General features: G+C 45.2%; 1 long non-coding RNA gene across 1 annotated transcript; it reads right to left on the bottom strand.

Annotated features, from left to right (window-relative positions):
* Window positions 1-274: 274 nt before the first annotated feature.
* LOC138159591 (uncharacterized) lies at window positions 275-9,742 on the bottom strand. The gene is made up of 3 exons (XR_011167921.1): window positions 9,628-9,742; window positions 7,081-7,252; window positions 275-636 (listed from the first exon to the last, which is right to left on the bottom strand). It is a non-coding gene; the product is annotated as an uncharacterized lncRNA (long non-coding RNA).
* Between the last annotated feature and the right edge of the window lie 3,477 nt (window positions 9,743-13,219).

The following is a 13,219-nucleotide window of genomic DNA, read 5'->3' as shown; positions in this document are numbered from 1 at the left end:
CGGAAGGGTCCTCAGCAAGCTAGTCCTGCCTCCTTCATTGGACTTTACATCCATACTGGAGGGAATGTGGCCTGCCCAAGGTGACTGCCCAAGGTCGAGCTCTGATCTGACCTCAGGTCCTCTGTCTCCAAATTGATATTTCTTTCTACTATATCATACTGGGCTGGAGGAAACCTTGGGTCACTGGGTCAAACCAAAATAGAAATGGGGACCTAAACCACACATCAAGATTCCTATGGGCTGCATATTAGTTTCAAAATATAATATTATCTATGTTTTGATATGTTTTTGTTTATTTATTAAGTATTTCCCAGTTAATCTGGTTTCCCAGTTTTAATCTGGGCATTGGGGGCCACATGTTTGACACCTTGGCCTCCCATCATCCAGTCTGACCCTTTCACAGGGACAGGTGAGGGTCAGGAGGTACCTGGCCTGGTCTTCTGGCTTCTATTGTTTTTTCCCTCCCTAAAACTATGATTCTGTGAGAATGAGACGGTGAGCTGCAAGTAGCCAGAACTCATCCTGGAACCCAGGTCTTCTCAATCGAAAGTCAGTTCTCTTTCCGCTCCTCTCCTTTTCTCATACCTCAAAGATCATATCACGCAAAGATCAATCCAAGAATTGAGAATATTTATCCTAAGGAAGAAATAATAGCTATTATTCCCATCTTCTTTTTTTTTTTTAGGCAATTGGGGTTAAGTGATTTGCCCAGGGTCACGCAGCTAGTAAGTGTCAGAGCTAGATTTGAACTAACTGACTAGTTCCTCCTAACTCTGGGGTCAGGGCTCTATCCTCTGTGCCCCCTAGCTGGCCCTCCTCAAATCTTTGAAGAGCTGTGCCATGGAAGAGAAATAAGTCTTGTGTTCTGCTTGGCCCCAGAGATCAGAACCACAAGACAGGTAGAAGTTTCAAAGAGGCAGGTTTTGGCTTGATATAAAGGAAGACTTCCTAAAGATTAGAGCTACCCTGGGGCAGCTAGATGGTACAGTGAATAGAGCACTAGCCCTGGAGTCAGGAGGATCTGAGTTCAAATCTGGCCTCAGACACTTCACACTTACTAGTTGTGTGACCTTGAACAAGCCACTTAACCCCAATTTCCCTGCCTTCCCACCTCCAAAAAGAAAAAAAAGAAAGATTAGCACTATCCAGAAGTGGAATGGGCTTTTCCAAGAGATGGTGGATTTCTGCTCTTTGGAGACATCTTTAAGTAAAGACTGACTGACCATCAGAGGTGCTGGAGATGGTCCCAAGCTTGGGAAGATGTGGGGACTTCTTGTTCAATTACATCTAGGGAGTATCCAAGGCTGGATTTGAACTTGGGTCTTGCTGACCTCAGACCCAGAGCTCTATCCACTGTACCTCCCAGCTGCCCCCCCAAAGGGGAAGTGACTTCTCCTAGGACACACAGGTAATAGAAGAACCAGAATACCAAAGTAGCCCATCTGCTTCCAGATGCAGCCCCCAGGATCACACATCTGCTGCCCCACACAGGCACCTGTAAGATGTAAGGACATCTTCCCTTCTAAAAGAGAAAGGCTTGTAGACAAGAACCCCAAATCTTCCCCAAATGAGCTGCATGGTCTATCATGTACCATTAGACTGTACCCATGCCACTTTTGGCTAGGACCATTTCCCTATCAGGCACGTGGAAATCCTATGTCTCCTTCCCTCCCACCCTCCAGCCCCTCTCCCCCACTTCCTAGAACAGAGATAAGAATGAATCAGGTAATGACCAGAGAACACTTATTGAAAGGCCCTGGGAAGGATAGAAGATAACTGGAAAGTATCATTAGTCCATTCACTGGTTGGCTATGAATACCTTCTGATTTCTAAGGTCCCTGGCAGATTTCTCCTTTTCCAGCCTTCTCTTTTTAACTGGCAAGGACCCTGAAAGTGTCAGCTGGTGGATAAGTACTGGGTAAATAAGATGAATAATATCATTATCTAACATCTTTTTTTTTTTTTAATTCTGGGCTGTCTGGCTCAGTGTGGCTTTATTCTGAGCTGACGCAGATTTCAGCTATCAATAAAAGGGAAGAGGACACTCTCCCATTTCTGATAAGAGTAATATCTTAAATCAAGACTGAATAGTTGCCTTAGAACACCAAGGAAAGCTGTTCTGTGGTTCCTGGTGGGGAAAAGGGCGAGCATGTTGGCAGGTCGGGGGAGAGATGTCTGCTGTGGGTTTTTTGTAAAAAAAAAAAATAGGGCTGTTGTTTTCTAAGCCTTAAAATGCTAGATAAATATGAATTGTTTATTATTATTCTTTTAAAATAGAGTCTTTCGCCCAGAACAAGCTAATGAGATCCTAGCCTGAATTACTAGAGGCACGGTGTCCAGGATTTAGGGGGGGGCCCAGCCCTGCCGTCCTCTGCCCTGGGCCGACCACACCTTAGAATACTGTGTTCAGTTCTGTCCCCTGTGTCTTGGGAAGGACGCTGCCAAACTGGAGTGTGTCCAGAGTAAGGAGACGGAGTGAAAGCACCAGATGAAAAGTAGCTGAAGGAATCTGAGATTTATGTTATTAATATTGATATTATTCATTTGATGCTATTTACATCGTTTTTGTACTGATTATATCTATGATAGTGCTAATATCGAGCACTTTAGAGTTTGCAGGCCCCTTTATGTGTGTGCTTTCATTGGACCGGCCCAACAACCCTGTGTGCCTGTTGGGTTGCTACTGTTCCTCCTTCCTTTTTTGAAGAGGATCAGTGACATCACAGGGTGATGACTTGTGCATGAATTAGATTTAAGGCATTAAGGTGAAGGAGGACTGGGAAAGGCATCTGGCCAGAGGGGGGGATTTTAGCTGAGATGTGAAGGAAGCCAGGAAACAGAGAAGTGGAGGGGAAGGAGGAGGAGGAGCAGGAGGAGGAGAAGGAAGAGGAGGAGGAGGAGGGGAAGGAGGAGGGGGAGGAAGTAGTAAAGTGTTCAGGCATGGGGGAGACAGCCAATGAAAATGCTCAGAGATAATAGATGGAGTATCCTGGGTGAGGAACAGCCAGGAGGCCAAAGTCACTGGATCACAGAGTACATGGGGGAAAGTAAGCTATGGGAAGACTGGAAAGGTAGGAGGGGACCAGCTCTCGAAGAGCTGTGAAAGCCAGACAGAAGATTGTATATTGGATCGTGGAGTGAATAGGGAGCCACTGGAATTTGGGTGAGATGGTCAACTCTGTATCTAAGGAAGATCAATTCTATGAAGACTCCTGTCGCCATGTTTAAGATATTACAGAAAGCCCCACTAGGGGTGTTGCATGCCCTGGGCCCCACGTTTTAGGAAGGGCTTGGATCTGATGAAATGGAGTGTCCAGAAAGGGGCCACCAGGATAATAGAGTGAGTTGCCTGGGCAGGTAGGGGTTCCCCTTTTCAGAAATCTTGAAGCAAAGGCCAGTGAACCGCTTATTAGCTAGGTAGTAGAAGAGCTTCTTGTTCAGCTGTGGGACAGACTTCGTGGACAAGGCTGTGATGTTGTGCCTTGGTTGTCATTCAAATATTGTGCGCATTTACACAACTCTCACTACCCAGTGGTGTTAGAGAGTCTTAAATACTGAAAGGATGCTGTGTGTGTCTGGACTGTAAGTTCCTGGAGGGTGAAGGCCACGCACAGACCAATAACAACTGGTTTTATGTAGCATTGCTTGTTTACACACCTTCATGAGGCAATATTCTCATCTCTACCACCAGCTGCCAATGTTCTCATCTCTACCACCAGCTGTCACCCACAGGGCAGGAGAGCTGAGCTCGATGAAGCAGTAAGGCACCCTGAGGGAGAGACAGGAGGCATCATGGGCCAGGCAGGTCTCTAAATCCTAGGATACTGTGAATCCTCAGTTTCCCCTATATGTAAAATGAAGAGACTGGGTCAGATGACCTCTCATCCCTCTTCTAGCTCTGTGGTTAAGGATCTTAACCTTCTGTATCCCAGAGAGTGTTGGGTCTGTAGCGAGGGGGTCAGTAATTCCTGATGACCCACCCCTCACTATGGACTATTTGCTAAGTAGTTCTCAGGGTTTATGGATATCCAGGCTCCCACCTCCATAGACCAGATGAAGGAAGGCTCTTCTCAGAGCCTGACTGGCCAACCCAAGCAGGAACAGAACAGAGAAACATTGTAGGGGGAAGTGAAAGAAGGCCCATCCAGAGAGACAGGGTCAAAGCCAGGCCAAGTCAGTCCAGGGCACTGGCACAGCTCTCCTCCCCTGTCACCCCATTCTCCATGGCCTTTTGCATACTGCTGACTGATTTGACTCTAGGCCTTGCTATAAAAAGCCCACCAAGCTGGGTGTGGAAGGAGTCACTGTCTATTACTCACAATGAAGTTGGGGGCGGAGGGGAAAGCCCCATGCCTGGCCTTCTTTAAAGTCACCCTGGCAGAATTTCACAAGGTAAAATGGGACAGGCCCAGGGAGCAGCCAGTACCCATACATAGGAAATAATTAATAGATGTTTGTTGAATGACTGGCTGATGGAGGGCAGGAGGGGCCTGGATCCAGGCAGATTTGCCCGTTCTCTGGAGCCAGGTGAAATGTTTTGGCCAGCGAACTCCCAGGGTTTATGAAGGGCTCAGTCCGTGCAGTGTTTCCATATGGATTCCATAAATTAAACCTTGCCAGGAAACGAATGGTAAATTTATATGTCTGCTCACATGTGTGGCTCATTGACTCTTAAGAGCTTTCCAGCAGAATTCACGTCCCATCCATCTCACTTAGGCACTCGGGTTTTATAGGGCTAATCCCTAAAAAAATTGGATCAACATGAAGTTTCTTTTTATACAGGCACCTTGGCCCTGGGACTCATAAATCAGGAAGGAGGGAGTCCTCAATCCTCTGACCCTACTTCCCAGAGCAATTCCAATTGGTCTACTCCCAGAAACCCTGCCTAGCAGTCGGTCACCTCCAGGCTCCAGCAACACTCTCCTTACAGCCTTCCATATTATATTGATTCTTGGTGCCAATTATTCCTTTGAAATATCTCCAGCAAAAGACCTTTTCTTTCTATTACCAGTACTACCGCTCCATTCTAGGCTTATATCTGGCTTCTACAGGATTATAAGAAAGCGGCAGCCATGATACAATTATAGCTATGGTACTGAATAATATTGGATTCAAAGTCGAAAGACCTGGGTTTGAATCCGATTTTGTGTATCTTATTTTATGCATTTAAAAATCTAATTCTGAGAAGGGGTCGCTAGGTTTCCCCAGCCCGCCAAAGTGGGGTGATGACACAGAAAGTTTTGAAACCCTGGAGCAGATGGTTACCAAGGGCCCTCCTTTCCATAAGTAAGTCCTGTGCTGAATGACTTCCTAATTCATCTCCCTTTCTTCCTTCCTGTCTTACCCTTCCCCACTTCAAATTCGAATTGCTAATAAAGCACATTGAGCTCTCACTTTTCTCATGCCTGATGACAGCTGAGATAGTGTAGTGTAGTGTAGTGAGAAAAAGGGTAGATTCCAATTCACAGAACCTGGATTCCCATCCCAGCACTGTTACTGACTATCTGTATGACCCTGGATGAGTCACTTCTGATTTTTCTCATGCGTCAGAGGAAGTGGTTGGCATCTCTATTAGATGCCTTCCAGCTCTAAATTCTATCATCTTAAAATCCCAAGATCTGTTTATTTTGCCCCATTCACTAAGATTCATGTGCTCAGGGTATCTGGTCCATCCAGGAGGAGAGATAACAATATGGCATCATTGGGCAGGCAAATAATATCACTATTATCCTCAGTGGAGTACAGGCATCCTAAGAAGAGGGCAAAGCTTTGAACGTGGGCACATCAGCTGCTTGTGGGGCAGCTAGGTGGCACCATAGTGCCTAGAGTGCTGGGTCTGGAGTCAGGAAAACTCATCTTCCTAGGTTCAAATCTAGCCTCATTTACTAGCTGTGTGACCTTGGGCAAGTCACTTAACCTTGTTTGCCTCAGTTTCTATATCTGTCAAATGAACTGGAGAAGGAAATGGCAACCCAGTCTAGTATATTTGCCAAGAAAACCCCAAATGGAATCACAAAGAATGGCCATGACTGAACAACATCAGCTGCCCCTGTTATCTGAGAATCAGCCTAGCTGAATTCAGAGCAACTCACCCCACACACACACACACCCCCCCTCCCTCCCCCCCCCCCCCCCGTGAATTGTGCCTTTGGGGTCACAGCCGCTAATGAAGACTTTCTACCACAGTGTGGACAGGGCACTCTCTCCTTTGGTGACAGCTTCACAGAATCATAGGCTATAAAGCCAGAAGTTATCTTGAAGCTCATGTAGCCCAGTCTCTCTCATTTTAGAGATGAGCAAACTGAAACACAGACGGGGAGGGCCCTGCCTGACCACTTCCGGGGGTTCCACAGGTCATAGGGAGCCCCACTCAGACTTCAGGCTGATTCCAAATCCAGTGGTCTTTTCAGGATATTACTCTTCATTAGCAGTAATGTTAATTGCAGTCATTTATATCTAGCAATTAAGCTATTAGCACTGTAAGGTTTGCCAAGCACCTTATATACATCGAAATCTAGGATCCATTGGATTCAGCTGAACAAATAGTTATTAACTGTCTACCGCCTGCAGAGCCCTTTCTCTGGGTTTTAGAGATACAAGAATAGATACTGTGTGGACCTTGTTTTCAAGGTGCTTAAAATCTAACGGGAGGAGTAATGGAAAGTCGGTCTCTGGTACATTGTAAATGCTCAATAATATTTGTTTATTGATTGATTGGGCAGCTGAGTGGCTCAGTGTTTGGGGCCTGGAGTCAGGAAGACCTGAGTTTAAAACCAACCTCAGACACTAGCCATGTGACCCTGGGCAAGTCACTTAACCTCAATCCACTGGAGAAGGGAAATGCCAGGTCACTCTAGTATCTTTGCCAAGAAAACTCCATGGACAGGATGATCCATGAAGGGTTGGACATGACTGAAAGACTAAGCAACAACAAATTGATTGATCGATTGTAAGACAGGTGGGAAGCAATTTAGTACAGATGCAAAAAGCCTTTCAAGACTCAGGAGTCCAAGGATGTAGGTGAATTCACATCCACCCCTGGTATTTTCCTAGCATTCTAACTTTGAGAAAGTCACTTACTTTCCTGGGCCAAAGTTTCCTTCGCTCTCAGCAGAGAGGGGCTGCGCTGGAATGGCCTCTGAGCTTCTTCTAGCTCTGGGGCTCTGGTCTCTGAGCACACGAGTAACTCCGCTGGAAAGGCGATCTCTTCATTGCACTTTTCTGACTCTTCCTCATCTCTTAGTTCTGGAACCTCGGAGGAACAAATAAGGACTCTTTGAGTATTTTCACAGGCGTTATCTGGTGGGACTCCCACAGCAATGCTGTGAGGTTCATGGGGCAACTATTATTATCCCAGCTTGTAGATAGTGAAAGCGAAGCTTAGAGAAATCAGGCTAGCTGCATAAGGTCACGCAGCAAGTGAACAGCAAAGATGGGATGAAAACCCCAGCTCTCCATCACCAAGACCCACATTACAGAGGAGGAAACTGAGGCAAAGAGAAGGTAAGCAATTGGTCTCTCAGGTAGGATTTGAACCTAGCTCCTTGTTACAAGGGCAGTGGTCTGTATACTGTACTAGTATCAGTTCTGTCCATTCAGTGAGGTTGCAGGCTCCTTGAAATCAGGGACAACAAATCAATCATCCAACAGACATTTAATAAGTGCTTACTCTCTTCTTCTCTGGGGTAGCTAGGTGACACAGTGGAAAGAGCCCTGGGCTTGGAGTTGGGAAGACTCATCTTCCTGAGTTCAAATCTGGTCTCTGACACTTGCTAACTGTGTGACCCCGGGCAAGTCACTTAACTTTTTTTGCCTCAGTTTCCTCATCTGTAGTATGAACTGCAGAAGAAAATGATAAGCTGGCCCAGTATCTTTGCCAAAAAAAAATCCCAAAAGGGGTAATAGAGTCAGACACAAATGGAAATGGCTAAAGAAGCCAAAAAAAAGCTCTAGTCAGTCAATGAACATTTATTAAAGGCCTACTGTGCTCCAGGTGCTAAAGCTATAAAGATAAGAGATAATTTCTTCTCTCAAGGATCTCCCAGTCTAAGGGGGGGGGGGGGCGGAGACGACATGCAAACAACTATGTACAAGCAAGCTGTATATGAAGGATAAATCTGAGATTATCGGCAGAGGGAAGGCCCTAGAATTGTTATTGTTCATCCTTTGCTTTTGTGGAAAAGTGTCAAGCACTGGGTATACAAATGCAAAAGTAAGTGACTCCTTAGGGACGGCTAGGTGGGACAATGAATAAGGCACTGGCCCTGGATTCAGGAGGACCTGAGTTCAAATCCGGCCTCAGACACTTAACACACACACACAAAAACTAGCTGTGTGACCTTGGGCAAGTCACTTAACCCCAATTGCCTTGCCAAAAAAAAGGCAAAACAAACAAACAACAACAAAAAAAAGTAAGTGACTCCTACCCTCAAGGCATCCTCTCCAAGGAGGGAGGATTGGACATGTTTGAACATAAATGCAGGATATAAACAACATAATCACGAAATGATATGAGTGTGCTAACAACTGGAAGGAATCATGGAAGGCTTCTTGAAGGAGGTGACCTGATGAAGAGGGATTAGCTTTTTCTTGTCTTTGTGGCAGACTAATTTGACCTTCAAGTTCCCTTCTAACAAGGAGATTCTGTGATTCTGATTCCCAGCCCCAGTTGGTGCCCAATCAATATCTATCGATTCTTCTAGCCCAATATCCTGTGCCATGTCTATCTGCAGTACTGTATAATTAATATATTGATGTCTAGAGGTCATGTAGTGATGGAGAAGGAGTCCCAGATCTGCCAGATATCCTTGTATGAATCTGAAAGATTCATTTAACTTCACTGTCAAATGAAGGAGTTGGCCTGAGGTCTCTAAGGATATTTCCTATTCTAAGAGTCGATGATTCTTTGATGAACTGAAGTCACTACAACATCCTTAGTCATCAAAGGAGGAAAGAAAGGTCCATTTCCACTGGGGCTCACTTCCTCCCTTGCCTTCCCCTGCCCCTCTTCCCCCTTGCTCCAGATGCCCAGGATCTGTCTGGGCTGTTGGTTTGCTCATGCAGCTTGGATGAGGCGGAAGTCACCAATTCCATTCCTTCAGGCGAGATGAAGACCCCCTGAACCTTACACTTACCTTGCTCCTGCCTCCTGAGGTCCTCCAGGACTTACCACCTTCCCTGACCCTAACCCCTGCAGATCCATGACCCTGTTATCTGACCTACAGGAGATGATACAAGGACCCCCAGACCTGGCCAGCAGCCCCTCTGCTTCCCCCTTAGCACTTTGGGGTATTCTGTCTTCCCTATAGCTGAACCATAATGAGATATTATCACTCCCAATTAGAATGCAAGCTCCTTGAGAGCAGGTGGTCTCACTTTTTCTGTTTGTATCCTCAAAGCTTATCATAGTGTTTGGTACCTAATAACCTAGTAACTTAATGGGTGTTTTCTCATTCATTCATTCATTCATATCCTGGACTTTCCCAAGACATAGTAACTTAGTAGATGCTTTCTCATTCATTCACTCAATCATTCATACATACATTAAGACCTAGTAACTTAGCTTAGTAACTCAGGAGATACTTTCTCATCCATTCATTCAATCACTCATCAATACACTGGACTTACCAAGAGTAGCAACCTAGTAACTTAGTAGATGCTTTCATTCTTACACTGGACTTCACAAGACAATTTAGAAAGATTTTTAACAACAAGGGTATGAAATGAGAAGGGTGTTCTGGGTAACTCAGTTCACCAGAAAACTCGCCTAACTGGCACTGCCTTCCAAGCCTGTCCTTGCATATTGTTGTTTGACTGTGTTGGATTTCCCCATATTTGGAGGAGAACCTCCTTGCGTAGTTCAGCTTGTCAGTGAAAGCAAGTCAGGTGACCAAGTCTGAAAGTAACAGGGCTGGAAACTCCCAAGTGGAAACCCAGTGGTATCTCAAGGAAAATGTGAAACAAATGGATAATCCATCTTGAACTAGAAGGCACCTTAGAGGAATCTAGACAGATGAGGAAACTGAGGCTCTTGCCCAAACTCCCACAAGATCCTCAGTTGTCAAAGGAAGACTGAATAATGTTCATTGTATAGTGTGTAACAGGACTGGGATTCAAACTCGGGTCTGCTGGCTCCAAATATAACTTTCTTTCCACTCAATCTGCCTCCGTAATAAATGGAAAATGGGACTGACCTAGTGATTACCCCAGTTTCCACCAATGGAGTCCAAGGAATTAAACTAACAGGGAAATGATAACAGATTTCTAGTCCTTCATTTTACTAATCATCTTAGGAAAGATTTAGAGACTTGTGACTTTGAGAGTCATTCAGATAATCTGTTTGGCTCTGCCATCATCCACTGATTGATTCATTTATTCTACAACCACTTATTAGGTGCCTACTGCATGCAAAGCTCTGTGTTGGCTGCTGGAGGAGATACAAAAATGTTGTATTTTTGTTCCTAAGCATATACATCCCCGATACTATAGTCCTCCTTTCATAGGGCTCTCCGTTGTTGTGTATGACTCTTTGTGACTCCATTTGGGGCTTTCTAGGTAAAGATACTAGAGTGGTTTTCCACTTCCTTCTTCAGTTCATTTAACAGATGAGGAACCAAGGGCAAACAGGGTTAAGTGACTTGGCCAGGGTCACACAGCTAGGAAGTATCTGAGGTCACAGTTGAACTCAGGTTTTCCTGACCCCAGGCCCATCACTCTATCCATCGTGCCACCTAGCTGCCCGAATTGCCTACCAAGCATAGTATAAATTCCAAAATATGGCAGTGAGACACTTTCACCATCTGCTTAAAAATCTTCCTCTCTACCCTTATTTTATACTCCTCTTTACCTGTCCAAAATGGTAGCCAGGTGGTACAGTGGATAGAATGTAGGGCTTGGACTCAGGATGACCTGAATTCAAATCCAGCATCAGACATTTTTATTTTATTTTACTTTATCGCCCTTGGCAAGTCACTGAATCACCGTTTATCTCAGTTTCCTCATCTGTAAAATGGGGGTAATAGTAGCATTTACATCCCAGGACTGTTACAAGAAACAGATGAGATAATGTTTGTGAAACTCTTCACGTAATTTCTGTCATGTAGTATATAGAAAATTGGGGTGGGGGTTATAATTGAAAGAGTACTGGTTCTTGCATTGAGGACCCAGGTTCAAATCTTGCCTCTGATGTTATCTGGATGACCCTGATTGGGTCATTTAAGCTCCCTTCTGTAAAACAGGTTCTGCAAGACCTTGCAAGGCCCTGCCAGCTCTCAATATACAATCCTAACTGCTAACCATCACCCTTCCTTTTATAGAGGAGAAAACTGAGAAAGAAACTTCTTTCCAAAGAAAGAAAATTGTTTTCACCCAGTCATAGAACAAATATTTAAGCAGAGCAAAGATTCAAACTCAGAGCCTGTGCTTTCAAACCCAGCATGCTTTTCACTCTAACGTGTACCTTTGGCTGTCCTTTGCTCTTATGTCCAATGAGTCTTCCTCGGCAAAGTAGATTAGGGCTTAAGAGTCTTGAAGTGGGGTTGAAGCTGCTATGGGACTGAGGATGACAATGGCACCTGATGCTAGATGGAAAGAGAGGGTCTTGACTGTAGAGGAATCCTGCAGTGGTCTGATCATCTCCTTTTCTTACAGGCTTCTTCTTCTTCCCTTGAGACATCGATTACTACAAAACCCCCTGCCAAGGACGTAGAGGTACGTGCAGGGGTGCCGGACAACCTGGAAAGAGGCAGCCGGACAGCGCAGGAGGCCATCTCCAGCTCCGACCAATGCCAGCTGAGTGGACTGGATCCAGAGAGTGCCGACCTTGGAGCCATAAGTAGGTGTCTTTCACATATGTCTCAGGTAGAGATTAGGACAGAACTGTGGTGATAGAAGAATTTTCATGGGGCTCCCAGAAGTCTATAACTACAGACTGCTCTGACCACACAGGTGGACGTGAAGGAAACTGATTGTACCTCCCTAGACTCAGAGGTCTTAGACTGTTTATTACTAGGCCAAAGGGGAGCCTTACTCTGGAAGAACCCAGTGTGCCCCTTCCCCCCCAGGATCAAAAGCATTTAATTTGATTTATATTTCAATGTTTCCACTCCAGTATGAGGGTAACCTAATCGCTGACCCCTCCCCTTTCCAATTTCCTTGGGAAAATCCCAGAGTAGCTATTGAGGCCATAAAATGAGTTTCCATCAGTGAGGGCTTTGGAGAAGGCAGCTGGAGGTGGAGACTTATGTCTCCTTCCTGGCCAGTGGATTGGAGTTAAAAATCCCCACCTTTGCTGCCCTGGATTCTCTCCACCAAGTGGTGTTTGTTTAGCAATAGGAGCTGGTGCCAGTGAGAAGAAGGGGACCAGGAGGGAGGCTTGAGGGTGGTCTGGGAGGCATATGGAACACCAAAGAGGTGATGGACCATACTTTGCCACTCAGAGCAACTCTGAAAGGGCCGATTTTGAAGGCCCACTAAGTCTTAAGGCCATGCCTAAGGTCTCAGCTGGGATATATGACAGAGTTTGGAAGTCTTTGAGAAGTGGCATGCCAAAATTCTGACCTTTGTGATATACTTAGAGGGAGCATGCTAACAGAAATGGGATGGGAAACCATATAGATCTGGGAAACAGAAATGGGATGGGAAACCATATAGATCTGTTGGTATAGGGATGAGTGTGCCAACCACCAGCTCTCATATGAGAATGGGAGCAGGGTGGAGAGAAGGTGAAATTTACTATTGACTCTTTGCCAGCCCCTGACTCTGAATGGGTTTATGTGTACTGGCTGAGGGTTTGAGCGGGCATCAGGTCCAAATGGCAAAGCACCAGAGAAGGCAGCAGTGACCATTAGCCTGAATCCTAATGAAAGCAGTTGGCCAGTGTTACAGAATTATAACATTAGATCTTGCAAGGATTTTAGGGGTCAACTAGTTCTGCCTTCTTATCTTTTGTGTTTTTTATTTTATTTTATTTTATTTCATGGAATAAAACAAGCATTTCCGTAACACAGTACATGAAACTGCAGACAAAGAAACTGAGGCCCTGAGAGCCCAAGAGACTTTCCTACAGTCACACAGGGAGTAAGTAAATAGTGGAAGGAGGATGTGAACTTGGTCATATAATAAGGTCCCCTTTAGCTCCACCTAGGTGTTCCAAAGACATCTTAAACTCAACATGTCCTAAGCAGAATTCATCTCCTCTGTGCCTACTCTTGCTCTAAAA

Source organism: Petaurus breviceps, unplaced genomic scaffold, assembly GCF_028583685.1.
Source record: "Petaurus breviceps papuanus isolate PSGF00001 unplaced genomic scaffold, PetGlider_PUasm1.0 176, whole genome shotgun sequence".
In the NCBI taxonomy this organism is placed as follows: Eukaryota; Metazoa; Chordata; class Mammalia; order Diprotodontia; family Petauridae; genus Petaurus; species Petaurus breviceps.
The sequence above is the reverse complement of the archived record's forward strand: the minus strand, read 5'-3'. Positions and strand labels throughout refer to the sequence as shown.